The sequence below is a fragment of the Ptychodera flava genome, chromosome 11 (genome assembly GCF_041260155.1).
Source record: "Ptychodera flava strain L36383 chromosome 11, AS_Pfla_20210202, whole genome shotgun sequence".
Taxonomy (NCBI): domain Eukaryota; kingdom Metazoa; phylum Hemichordata; class Enteropneusta; family Ptychoderidae; genus Ptychodera; species Ptychodera flava.
Window position 1 is genome coordinate 5,485,935 of NC_091938.1, and position 13,045 is coordinate 5,498,979.

The 13,045-nt window shown below is 38.3% G+C and overlaps 1 pseudogene; it reads left to right on the forward strand.

Moving 5' to 3' along the window:
* Window positions 1-5,175: 5,175 nt before the first annotated feature.
* On the forward strand, window positions 5,176-12,738 carry LOC139143171 (caspase-7-like; annotated as a pseudogene).
* Window positions 12,739-13,045: the final 307 nt, after the last annotated feature.

Consider the following 13,045-nt stretch of genomic DNA (forward strand, 5'->3'; position numbering starts at 1 on the left):
CAGCTATGGACCCACAGCTAACTCAAATATTGCACAGTTGTACTTTGCACCGACATAAAAAATGTTCTTGACGACGACATGTGCTGAACGACATAGCGATATCTTCGTGCAATCTCGTCGGCATGCATTGTTAAAGGGATATAGTCGTCGGAACTGCGTCTGTTCGAGTTTTCTTATTTACAAAACAATGTATTTCATGCACGATATCAAGATGCACCTCATCATCATAGCTGCAACTTTAAATTATACGATGATAGATTATGACAGACACGTTTTAACTTTCATCAATTACCATTGTGCCTTGAATACACTGTTGCCATGGGTCGTATGTGTCCCATACGACCTTTGAGCGCAGTTCCGACAACTGTACCCCTTTAAGATCAAACTTTTCCATTTTTGAACACAAAACGGTTTAAATAGTTGAAATGGGGCTGAGTATTGTAAGAACGGGTTATTTGACAACTTTGACACGTTGTTGTGAAATCATGGATTCCGATGTGGCAAACAAGCTGTTCACGTGCAAAAACCTGTTCAAAAGCAGTTCCCTATCACGTCGGTAATTCATGCTCTGTCGGCGGGTGAAAATACACCTTAGTCATGTTTTACATGTATCACTGTGAGCAAGAATACCGGTACTCTGATAAACCCGGTGGGCGGGGAGTGGAGTGTATTTTGTAATCATGTCCGCGGCCAGGTTGAGAATTTTTTTCAGCGAGGAGCACAGGCGGCCCATACATATTGAGTTTTTCTCACTATTTTCTCTATCAGTTCCTCTCCTTTTCTTCATGCTCTGACTGATCTGAGTAAATAAAATAAATGATTCTATAACCTAACCTTGCCTCTTGACTCTTTATTTATTTATTTTACGCCTCATTCCAAGGATGTTCATCTTTCATATACACATCTTGTAATTAATTAGTCAACACAACTAATTATACTAATCCGGTGGACTTATCAGGGATTTTATGGGTTGGTCAACATTGCGAAAGATAGGAAAAGTTACTAAAAGGGGCCTTTTTCATTTACATCTCTATCTTTCGCAATGTTGACCAAACCATAAAATCCCTGATAAGTCCACGGATTAGCATAATTAGTTGTGTTGACTAATCAATTACCAGATGTGTATATGAGAGATAAACGTATTTGTAATGGGTCGTAAGATAAATAAATAAAGAATCAAGAGGCTAGTATTAGGTTAGGTATTTTATTTACTCAGATCAATCAGAGCATGAAGAAAAGGAGTGAAAGTGATAGAGAAAACTGAGAAGAACTCAATATGTCTGAGCCGCCTGTGCAGGTAGTTGTGTGTACCGTCTGTGCACTCTACAGATCCCCCAAAAATGGAAGTGCTCATGAATATTTATGTTAACATGCTGATGAAATTTATCGTAAACCGAACTTTTACAATCACCAGGGCTGTATTTGTCAGGCGTTCGCAAATGTAACCAAAATTAATGCATGCCTAGGCACGCCTAATCGTAAGATGAGGTTTTAAGTTAATTGTGTGGGATGAAAGAGATATAGTGGGTGACGAGGAGAGAGAAGTTGGAATTATTGTTGGGAAAGAGGCTCATATAAGTGTTTGCATTTGGTGAAGGAGAGAGGAACGAGGAAAGATACACTTTGCAACTATCTCTTCTTTGCAACTTAATCCCCATCTCAATCGTAAATTTGTTCCAAACTCAGTAGATCATATTCATACAGAAAAACACCCGTTCTTTTTCACAATTTCTCGAAAGTCGCTTGTTGGCCGTACGTTTCGGAGTATTCTGTTTACGAATAAAGCTTCTAATAAAATATATTTCTGATAAAGTTATGCAATTATAAAACTGTTCCTAAATTCTCCACATTCATTGCAAGTAAACTTAGCAGTTATAATACCACCATAAACCTGAATTCGTTGTAACAGCCCTATCTCCTTGTGCAATTACGAGAAACGAAATGTGTAATAATATCTTTATTTCCAGAACCAGCCCAGAGAAAACTTGATAAAAGGATTTACAGCAAATCGAAAAAAAGACAAAAACAATACAACAAATCAAGTCAAACGTGATATTAAAGCAATTCTAAAAAATTAAAGATATTATTATAAAAAAGTTAACGTAATGTCTACGCGATTGTCCACATTCCATGACTGTAGTCGTAAGTAAGTAAGAACAGGACTATCATACATGGAAAGTACATACTTGTGTAACACATAGTACTTTTTTCAGGATAACAATGGCCAGGAAACCATCTTGGGATGACAGTAAAAAGAAGTATGATGCACGCGGTTGTACGTTGACATCAGTACCTGATGAATTATGGAAGAAACACAAAGATGCAAAAATTGTCGACTTATCGATGAATAAAATAACTAGCATACCATCACGGATAAAGGAATTGACAGTAATTGAAGAACTCTATCTGAAAGACAACAATTTGCAAATCTTCCCGGATGCCGTTTCTCAACTTAAATCTTTGAAAAGATTAAACATGGAATCGAATTCCTTTATATCTGTCTCATACGATGTCACAAAACTCAATCAACTGCAGGAAGTTAATCTATTGAAGAGTGGTACACCTGCATTTCCAAGAATGATAAGTCGCATCCAAAGTTTGAAGAGATTGCACTTTGGGTTCAAGGATTTGCCATTTCGTGTCACCTGTCTACCAGATGATGTTTTAATAACACTGCCCCTCGAAGAGCTATATCTTTACAACTGTAATTTCAGCCTGTTTCCCAAAATGATCTTCAAAATCAAGACATTGAAGGTACTGAGTCTGGTTTGGTGCAAAATTTCAGATGAGCTGAACAACCTTGGGGAACTTTCAAATCTCAAACAACTCACCCTGTCTTGCAATGAACTAACCTCACTTCCTGAAAGTATCGGCAATCTTTCCCAACTCGAAGTACTTCATGCAAACAATAACAAATTGACCAGTTTACCGGCCGCCATGAAAAAACTGTCGAAATTGAAGACCATCGATTTAGACGACAATCCATTTTGTAAGGGAAGTCTATGGCATGTGAAACAAATCATCCAAAGTCAAAAGCATATAAGTCAAGCTCCCGTCACACAGAGTGGACAAAACCAATCAGTTGAACAAAATAATTTCGTACAAACAAACGGTAGAAAACGACCGTCAACATCAATAAACGCAACTCTTGTAAATTACCCTGAAACCCTAGCGAAACACCCACGGAATCATAAGACTAACCAGGTCCGAACATCTGTACATGGTGGCGCCCCTCAATCTCAGCCAGGAAGGTCTGAAACAACAGTTCCGGAAAAAAGACGTCGTAAGACTATACCATCATCGTCAACTGGCACTGAAGGAGTAAAGAGAGAGAGAGACAAAAAGAAGGCAGGCGCAAACGCCAGCGCAAAGAAAAGCGACAGAAACCATATCTGCCTTATTTCCGGTAAGACAACTTCGACGAGCAACACGGGAGCAACAGCAGAAAGAGGTACAGCTTCAGTCTGGCATCAGTACATATCCCATGGAGAGAAACAACGTGGACTAGCAGTGATCATAAATAATCACAAATTTCAAGGGGTGGATAGGATTAGAAAGGGTACTAACATAGACAGAGGTAGGATAATATACACAACCTTGCAAAACTCACATGGCATTTTTATTTTTTTGTATTACTTTTTTAAATATCCTGAAATTCTTCATCTTGCAACAGTTCCTGAAGGAAAAGATTTAGATCTGTAAAAAGCACGATCTGTATGACTCAAATACATAAGCTTAGCAATCAAAGCGTTGTATTGAAACTTGGTTCGGATTCATGGCATGTCATTTTGAACTGTACTTAATGTCACATTATATATATAAATATGATAAATGCGTTTGCAAAGGCCTTTTAATAAATATCAAAACCTTCCATTGAAATCTCCTATCGCCACGTACCTAACTTCAATAATGATATTTCCATTCACAAACACATTTGTCGTTTCGCTTTGTATGCTTCTCTTTTTGTCAAAATTGTATCTGCTCTTTTTTTCACATAATTTCACACCTACGGGTTCGACAACTATATGCTGCTTCACTTTATGCACACATTCAAATGTATATACTAAAATTTCTAAATGCGTGTTTAAAGACAACAGATGACCCAATCTGCTCGACTCAAACCTATCTCTGGCTTCATTCACCGGGTATATCTTCACTACATCATTTTATCTGTTACAGATTACTTGAAATCTCTGTTCGAAACACTGGGTTTTGAAGTCGAGGTCTACGATGACTTGGAAGCGCATCGCATGAAGGAAGTTGTTAGAAACTGCAGCCTGAAAGAGCACGGCAATTCCGATTGTTTTGTCTGTTGTATTCTGTCTCATGGATCTCTTGGCAGAGTTTATGGCGTTGACAATAAGGAGGTTGAGATAAAAAATCTTACTAAGCACTTCTCTGCTGAAAACTGCAAAACGTTGGCCAGTAAGCCCAAGTTATTCTTCATCCAGGCATGTCAAGGACAAAAGTCCATGCGAACCACAATTTCTACAGATGCTCCATTTGATAACAGTCTGATCCCCAACGAAGCAGACATGTTGATCGGCTATTCTACCGTACCGGGCCATGTTTCAATCAGAAATGAAGTAAAAGGAAGTTATTATATACAAGAATTAGTGCGCCAACTGTCACAATACGCCGATGAACTTGATTTAGTGTCAATACTGACAAACGTGAGGCAAGAAGTAAGCAAAACAGTGGCCGTTGAGATAGGGAAACGTTTGTGCACGCAACTCTCAGTACTAGTTAGTACCTTGGGAAAGCACGTCATGCTGAAAAGGGTAAAATATGTCAGGCGTGACTATGACAAAGGCATTGTTAACAACAGATATGCAACGGTTGTTTCTATCGTACAAAGTACTCGACCAACAGAAAACAAAGCATGAGCATCATAAACTGCAATTAATGAAGGGGAGAGAGTCCCGGCAACTTGCCATGCAGTTCTATATAGAGTCCTTCCATCCTCCTGGAATAATCAACATGCCAAAGTACATATCTATTAACGTATTAGCAGCTTTTGACACGAATATCATTTTCAGACCTCGAAGTGCAACCTTTTTATGAGACACTCTAAGTATTTGATATACATCGTGTTAGTGTATAGTGTAGCATTCCGTCACAGACCAAGGAACTGACGGTAACTGAAGCACTCTCCTTTCAAGACATAACAACAAAATGGCCAGGAAACCATCTTGGGATGACAGGAAAAAGAAGTATGATGCACGTGGTTGTACGTTGACATCGGTACCTGTTGAATTATGGACGAAACACAAAGATGCGAGAATTGTCGACTTGTCGATGAACAAAATAACTAGCATACCGTCAAATATGAAGGAACTGACAATAATTGAAGAACTCTTTCTCAAAGACAGTAATTTGCAAATCTTTCCTGATGCTGTATGCAAACTGAAATCTTTGAAAATATTAAGGATCGAAGACAAGAAATTTACCTTTTTAAGCAACAATTTTCTAGTGGTTTATAAGCTCAGAACCCCCGTAAATTATACATTTTCGAAAAGCCTAGATATAGGGTAACACTTTGGTCACCATAGTATCGCCATTGTTTACATAACTATCACGTGACAGGTAATTTGCATAACCCTTTCAAAATCGGTTTTCCCTATGTTTTGTTACAATGCTTTGAGATATGTGACTGAAATTTGTGTGAGTGCAAGCTGTCCTAAGGATCTTTTAAAGAGTGTCTCAAAATTTTTGTAAACCTTCTTAAACAATTTTTGTGCCTGAAAATGTCCAGAGCAGTGAATTTAACCCTAGTTTATTTCTTTAAAATTGTGCTCAAATAAAAACTAAGCAAGATATAAAAATCTGAGACAGTCGTTTAAAGAGCATTGTGACAGCTTGCATTCAAGCAAGTTTGAGTAAGATATTTTGTGGTATTGAGACAAAATATAGGAAAAACCTATTTTTGAAAGGTTATGCAAATTACCTGTCACGTGATAGTTATGTAAACAATGGTGACACTGTGATTACCAAAATGTTCCCCTATATCTAGGCTTTCAGAAAATGTATAATTTACAGGGGTTCTGAGCTTATTAACCACCAGAGAATTGTTAGATTAAAAAGGTCAATATCTTGTCTTGGAACCTTAAATTTGGAATCGAATTCCTTTACATCTGTCTCCTACAACGTCATACAACTCAATCAACTGCAGGAAAATAATCTATTGAAGAGTTGTACACCTACATTTCCAAGAATGATATGTCGCATCCAAGTTTGAAGATATTACACTTTGGGTTCAAGGATTTGCCATTTCGTGTCACCAGTTTACCAGATGATGTTTTGATAACACTGCCTCTTGAAGAGTTTCTATCTGTACAACTGTAATCTCAGCATGTTTCCCAAAGTGATTTTCAAAATCAAGACATTGAAGGTACTGAGTCTGGTTTGGTGCAAAATTTCAGATGAGCTGAACAACCTGGGGGAACTTTCAAATCTCAAACAACTCACCCTGTCTTGCAATGAACTAACCTCACTTCCTGAAAGTATCGGCAATCTTTCCCAACTCGAAGCATTTTATGCAAACAAGAACAAGTTGGCGAGTTTACCGGCTGTGATGAAAAAACTGTCGAAATTAAAGACCATCGTTTTAGACGACAATCCTTTCTCTAAGGGGAAGTCTACGGCATGTGAAAACAAATAATCTAAAATCAAAAGCATAATAAGTCAAGCTCCAGTCGCAACGGGCGGACAAAAGCAACCTTTTGAGCCACCGCCAAAGAGGTCTGTTGATCTACAGCCAAAACCAGCCACGTCGACTACAGGTATGGAGCATATTAAACTTGCGTCACGCCAGTTCGCTGAATTATCAGGGTCCAGCGCAGACGACATATAAACAGGTTGGGAAAAGTGAAACAAAACAAACCACGACACCAAGCTCGGGGTCTCGTTTGCATCGATATTTCAAACACAGCAAAGCAACGTACAGGCTGGAAAGAGTGAAGTTAAGCGTTTGGAAACACCACTCTCGAGCGTACCATCATCATATACAGCGGCGCGAACTGACGCAAAGCCACTGACACCTGCAGTGGGAAACGAGTAACGTCAGCACCACTGTATTCGACTTCTTCGATTTCCACGCCACAAACGAAGCAGACACAGTCTTCAAGTTTATCACATCCTATTCAAGCGACAACGCCGATGGAACAGAGACAAAGCAGTTTCCTGACAAGGAAACCCAGTGAAAACGTCACCGGAACAACAGAAACAGAACTTGGAAGAACTGCAACGTCAGCGTCAACAGCAAATGAAATTACAGCAGCTGCAGCGACAACACAGCAAAGAAGTTGAAGTTCCCGGGAGGACGAAGACGGCAGCCGTAGCAAAACCAATGTCTGGTATCGGAAAATATCCTATGGAAAGAAAGCCTCGTGGACAAGCAGTGATCATCAATAATTACTTGTTTCAAGCTGGAGGGTTTGATAAAAGAAAGGGCACGGAATACGATAAAGGTAAAATATGTAGGCACAGTACGTGCACCGCTTTCGTCAGCCACCAACCCGTATACAAGGACACCACTGCAACCAACACTATCATCACTACATCACCACCACACAATAGTCGGCTGAAAATATGGTTTGACCCTTAAAAAATTGCTACAAAAGGTTTCTCAACGGTTTTTCATAGAGTTAAATGTGCTTAATTAAATAGTAAAAGTCTACCAAAATCTGACCACCGGAAACGCGTCATTTTCAAGATGGCGTCCAAGATGGCCGCCATATACTTAAAATGGCCATAACTACTTAAATATTAAACCTAGACTAGTGATGTTTGTGTCTACCACCATGTTTTAGTGGTTTAGGAATCCAACTATCATATCTAGATTATAGGCAAGTGGTCTTAAGTCCCATAATTTGCATATTCATACATGTATAAAAATAATCACTGTCACATTCTTCGTCCGGAACATGTTGCTTAGTGGATTTTCACATTTCCTAGGTTAGGTAGTAAAGGGAAATCAACTCCAAACATCTTTCATATTTGGGTTGTTTGCGTTTTGTGTATGAAATTGTGTATAATATATGTGTATGTCATGTTTGGCTGTTTTAAGTAAAGTGTTGCTTAGCCATGGCGAGACGTACCGTAATCTACGTGTCTTGATGTTACTCCCGGAGAGACTAGTGTGACACTGCGATCCTTTGGTGCTGTGTTTCCAAACAGAGTTTTCTTCATCAGTCGCTTAAAATGCATTCTTGATCGGTGAGCCGTGTTGATAGGTTGATTGTTTTTATTTGGTAGTATGTTGTTCCACTTCCGTTTCTTGTTCAAGTAGGAGAGCTAGAATGTCTACTGGTTGGTCTTGATGTGTTTGTATAGGTTCGTGTGAACCTGAGTTCGAGCTGTTGTCACTTTTGTGAAGTGTGGCACTTATAAGTGTATCGCCTATATTTCTGTTCCTTCTATATGCGATTATTGGTTGATTTTGGAACAGTTTTTTAGTGTTTTGTCTTTTTCAAGTTCACTCCAGTTTTCTGTCACGGGTTGCCTGATTTTTGTCGTTTCAATGTACGGGCTATATGTTATTATGAAGACTACTGTATGTTGGTGGCGTTCTTTCTTTCTTTTTGTTGTTCAAGCTTTCTTTTTCTGCTTTTATGATCTGTTTTGCTGATAATGCGTTCTATTTCATTTTTTTATTGTCGGTCTTGTAATTTTTCACTAAATTGTGTGACTTTCTGTGTAAAATCGGTTTCGTTGTTTCATGTTCTGATGTATGGTAATGTTTCACCTTTGATCAGACCTATGAATGTTGCTGCCGGATTGCATGAGTTTCTTTGTAAGAACTGGAATGCATCTGTTGGTTTTATGTGTGTCTTGGTGTCGAGAATGTTCTCTTTGTATAGGATAAAGCCCGAGTACGAGGGCTCTTCTGGTATATAAAGTCCAACCCAACGATAAAATGTCTCGGCCTGCGGCCTCGAAAACTATCGCCCCTAACTGATATATTTTCGTTTTCAATGTGTTTTACGTCAACCGTCCCCTTTGTCAATGTAACATGTTAGGATATGAATTAAAACTTTTATTTGTGAAATAGCCTTCCAATGTAATGGAACATCCTTTAAATGCCCTAGGGCACATTATATAAATGCCCTAGGGCACAGCAGATTTTGTGTTGAAGCTGGTTTCCGCTGTGTTACCAAATTTGAATATTAAAACGTACCAGATGTCTACAGAATATGACATGTTCACTTTTGATTGGACAGTACTTTACTACGGCGCTGTCATTCGTTTCTTGAATTGGTGACCAGACTTTACGTGTAAAATAAAACACCCTGAATTGAGCACTCTGATTGTTCAATCAACAGTGGATAGTTTTTAAGTGTATCGACGACCTTTGTAGATAGTCAGGTCTAAATATGTGATTTCTTGAGAGGAGCTTACAAACAAAAATTTGAAAGTAGGATGCATTTTGTTGATGTTTGATACGAATTCATTGAGTTCGTGTTGTGTTCCGATGAAAATCAGAAAATCATCGTCCCTGAACCTCAGCCAGATCGGCATTTGTTGTTTGTGTTTTTGTGTTATTCTCATTTCTGTCTCGTGAAATGTAATATCTGCTATTTTCGGAGACGAGAGAGACCCCATAGAGCATCCAATATTTGCCAGTAGAATTCATCGTTGAATTCAAATGTGTTGTTTTTTAAGATTATTTTAAGCAAAGGTATCATGTATTTCGTTTGTGGCTGCTTGATTATGTAATTGTTTGATGATCTTTCCTGATTTAATGCTCTGCCGACTGATTCAACTGCCTCATTATGTGGTGTATTTGTGTAAATTGAAATTTCATCTAGTGTTACTAGTGTCGCATTGGCCGGAACTTTGATTGCCTAAATTTTCCGTATAAAGCCTGTTGTATCTTTGATGTATGTTGGTTGTTTCTTTGACGATTTGTTTGAGAAAGTGGTCAATGAATTATGATATGTGAAATGTTGGACTGGAGCATCCTCTTACAATTGGCCGCCCTACAAGCTTAGTTCCTGGTGGCAGCATTTTATGTATTTTCGGTAGAAGGTACCAAAGTGGTGTTCTTATTTCTCTAGTGACTGATTCAAATATTAAAATATGGGATAGTCAATGTGTTTTTCATTGTACATTTCTGTTGTGAGATTGTGTATGTCTTCTATTGTAGTGTTTGTGTCATCTGTTTCCAATTTTGTGTATATCGTTGATCGCTAAGTTGACGTTGGCATTCTCTTATGTAATCATCTGCTATCCCCCTTCCTTTATCAAACGGTTTTATGGTTATCTTCTTGCTCTTCGATAGCGTTTTCAATGCTATTTGTTCTGCATGTGCCATGTTGTTTTTTGTGGTTTGAATAGGTGTGTGAACAATAGCCAATTTTGTCGCTTCCAAATAATTTTCTAGTTTTTAGCTCTCAGTTGTATGTGGGATCCATTTTGAGTTCATTTTGAATGGGTGTTGTACGGTTATCAAAGATCATCAAACAATACATAATCAAGCAGCCACCAACAAAATACATGATAGCTCTGCTAAAAATAATCTTAAAAAACAACACATTTGAATTAAACAATGAATTCTGCCGGCAAATATGCGATGCTCTATGGGGTCTCCCTGGTCGCTGCAAATAGCAGATATTACATTTCAAGAGACAGAAATGAGAATAATAAAGAAACACAACAACAAATACCGACCTGGCTGAGGTTCAGGGCGAAGCATTCCTGATTTTCATCGGAACACAACACGAACTCAATGAATTCATATCAAACATCAACAAAATGCATCCTACTTTCAAATTTTCGTTTGAAAGCTCCTCTCAAGAAATCACATATTTAGACCTGACTATCTACAAAGGTCGTCGATACAACAAAAAGAACATTCTCGACACCAAGACACACATAAAACCAACAGATACATTCCAGTTCTTACAAAGAAACTCATGCCATCCGGCAGCAACATTCAAAGGTCTGATCAAAGGTGAAACATTACGATACATCAGAACATGTAACAACGAAACCGATTTTACACAGAAAGTCACACAATTTAGTGAAAAATTACAAGACCGACAATATAAAAATACCGCAATTATACGGTGTCGGTCACATTTGATCAGAATTGGTACATACCAGTATGGGTACCAAAGATTAACAATAAATGTTGTTTCTATCTGTTCAGTGGAGGAAAATTCTACGTTGATGTTATGACAACGATTTCTGCACAGTACAACCAGAAAACAACAAGAAATATATAAACCAGAAAAACAAGAATGACAAAAGTAAATAACGTCTGAAACTTTAGGTACTGGAGGTCAACTTTAGCAACATGCATAGCAAAAACAGCTAGTCCCTCTTAGTTTAGCAGGTCTGTTAATATGTAACAGTTCAAAACGATGACAGGAAATGACTCAAGGTCAGTTGAGTAGCCTGTTTCAGTCACAGGCATGCCACCACTCCTACACATTTGCAGGATTTTCCTTTTTCTTACCTCATTTGCACATTTTGACGTCAATTTGAACAACGTCACATCTCAGCCCCTGCATCTACCTGTACACAAAATAACCTTGAAATTGTGAAAATCCACTAAGCAACATGTTCCGGACGAAGAATGTGGCAGTGATTATTTGTAATACATGTACAAATATGCAAATTGTGGGACTTATGACCACTTGCCATAATCTAGATATGATAGTTGGATTCCTAAACCACTAAAACATGATGGTAGACACAAACATCACTGGTCTAGTTTAATATTTAAGTAGTTATGGCCATTTTAAGTATATGGCGGCCATCTTGGACGCCATCTTGAAAATGACGCGTTTCCAGTGGTCAGATTTTGGAAGACTTTTACTATGTATTAAGCACATTTGACTCTATGAAAAACCGTTGAGAAACCTTTTGTAGCAATTTTTTGGGGTAAGGCCTTTTTTTTTCATAAATGCAGCCGACTACAACAATTTAAATGTATCGTGTCGACTCATTTATTAAAGCTACAAAATATCCTCAATAAGGATAGCACTTGCAAGAGGAGAAAACTATAAATAATTTTATCACACATATGTAATATACACGCGGGACATAATTTTAGTTTTGTATTACATTTTTAGAAATGCCGATGCTTCTCCACAACTTCGCAGCTCTACCTCTCTTTTTGTTTCCAGTGAATCTCCATGCTTTACTTAAGAAACTTCATTTTGGTGTTCACATCTACAACGACTTGGGTGCAAGTGACATGGAAAGTGTTGTGAAGACCTTTAGTTTGGAAGACCATAGCAATTTCGACTGTTTTGTCTTTTGTGTGTTGTCTCATGGGTCAGAGGGCAGAGTTTATGGCGTTGATTGTAAGAGTGTTGAGATAAGAGATCTTACTAAACACTTTTCATCTGATCATTGCAAAACGTTGGCGGGAAAACCCAAATTTTTTTCATTCAGGCGTGTCAAGGACAAATGTCTATGGGAGGCGTGACGTCTACTGATGCTGTATTTGGAAATAATCTGATCCCAAACGAAGCAGATTTTGTCATCGGCTATTCTACTGTACCAGGATATGTTTCTTACAGAAATACCGGACAAGGAAGTTACTACATAAAGACGTTAGTTGATCAATTGCAGCAACATTCTGACGAATACGATTTGGTGTCAATACTTGCAAACGTGAGAGAAGGGGTCAGCAAAGCAGTAGTGACCGTAGAAGGAGGCCGTTACCGCACACAAGTCCCAACAGTAGTCAGCACCCTCGGGAAACAAGTGTATCTTAAAAGTTAAGTTTCTGAAAGTGTGATATTACAGGTGAAGATAGACTTATATATGAGTGTTACATGTCATCAACGCAGAAAATGCTGCACACTCAATTCAAATAATACTAACTTTGGTGTGAAGAAGACTTTATTAACAGCTAAACTAACAATCTACGTACCGGCCCCTGGTGAAAGCAATACAGAATTGTGTGAACTGTGTGTGATGGCAATACGGACTGTGAGAAATGAAACAACTAAGTAATTGTTCTAGTGTTTATGGTCTTGTCCGTTGATGTGAGCCTTTTCCATAAGTAAGTCATTAGTAGGGAAAGGAC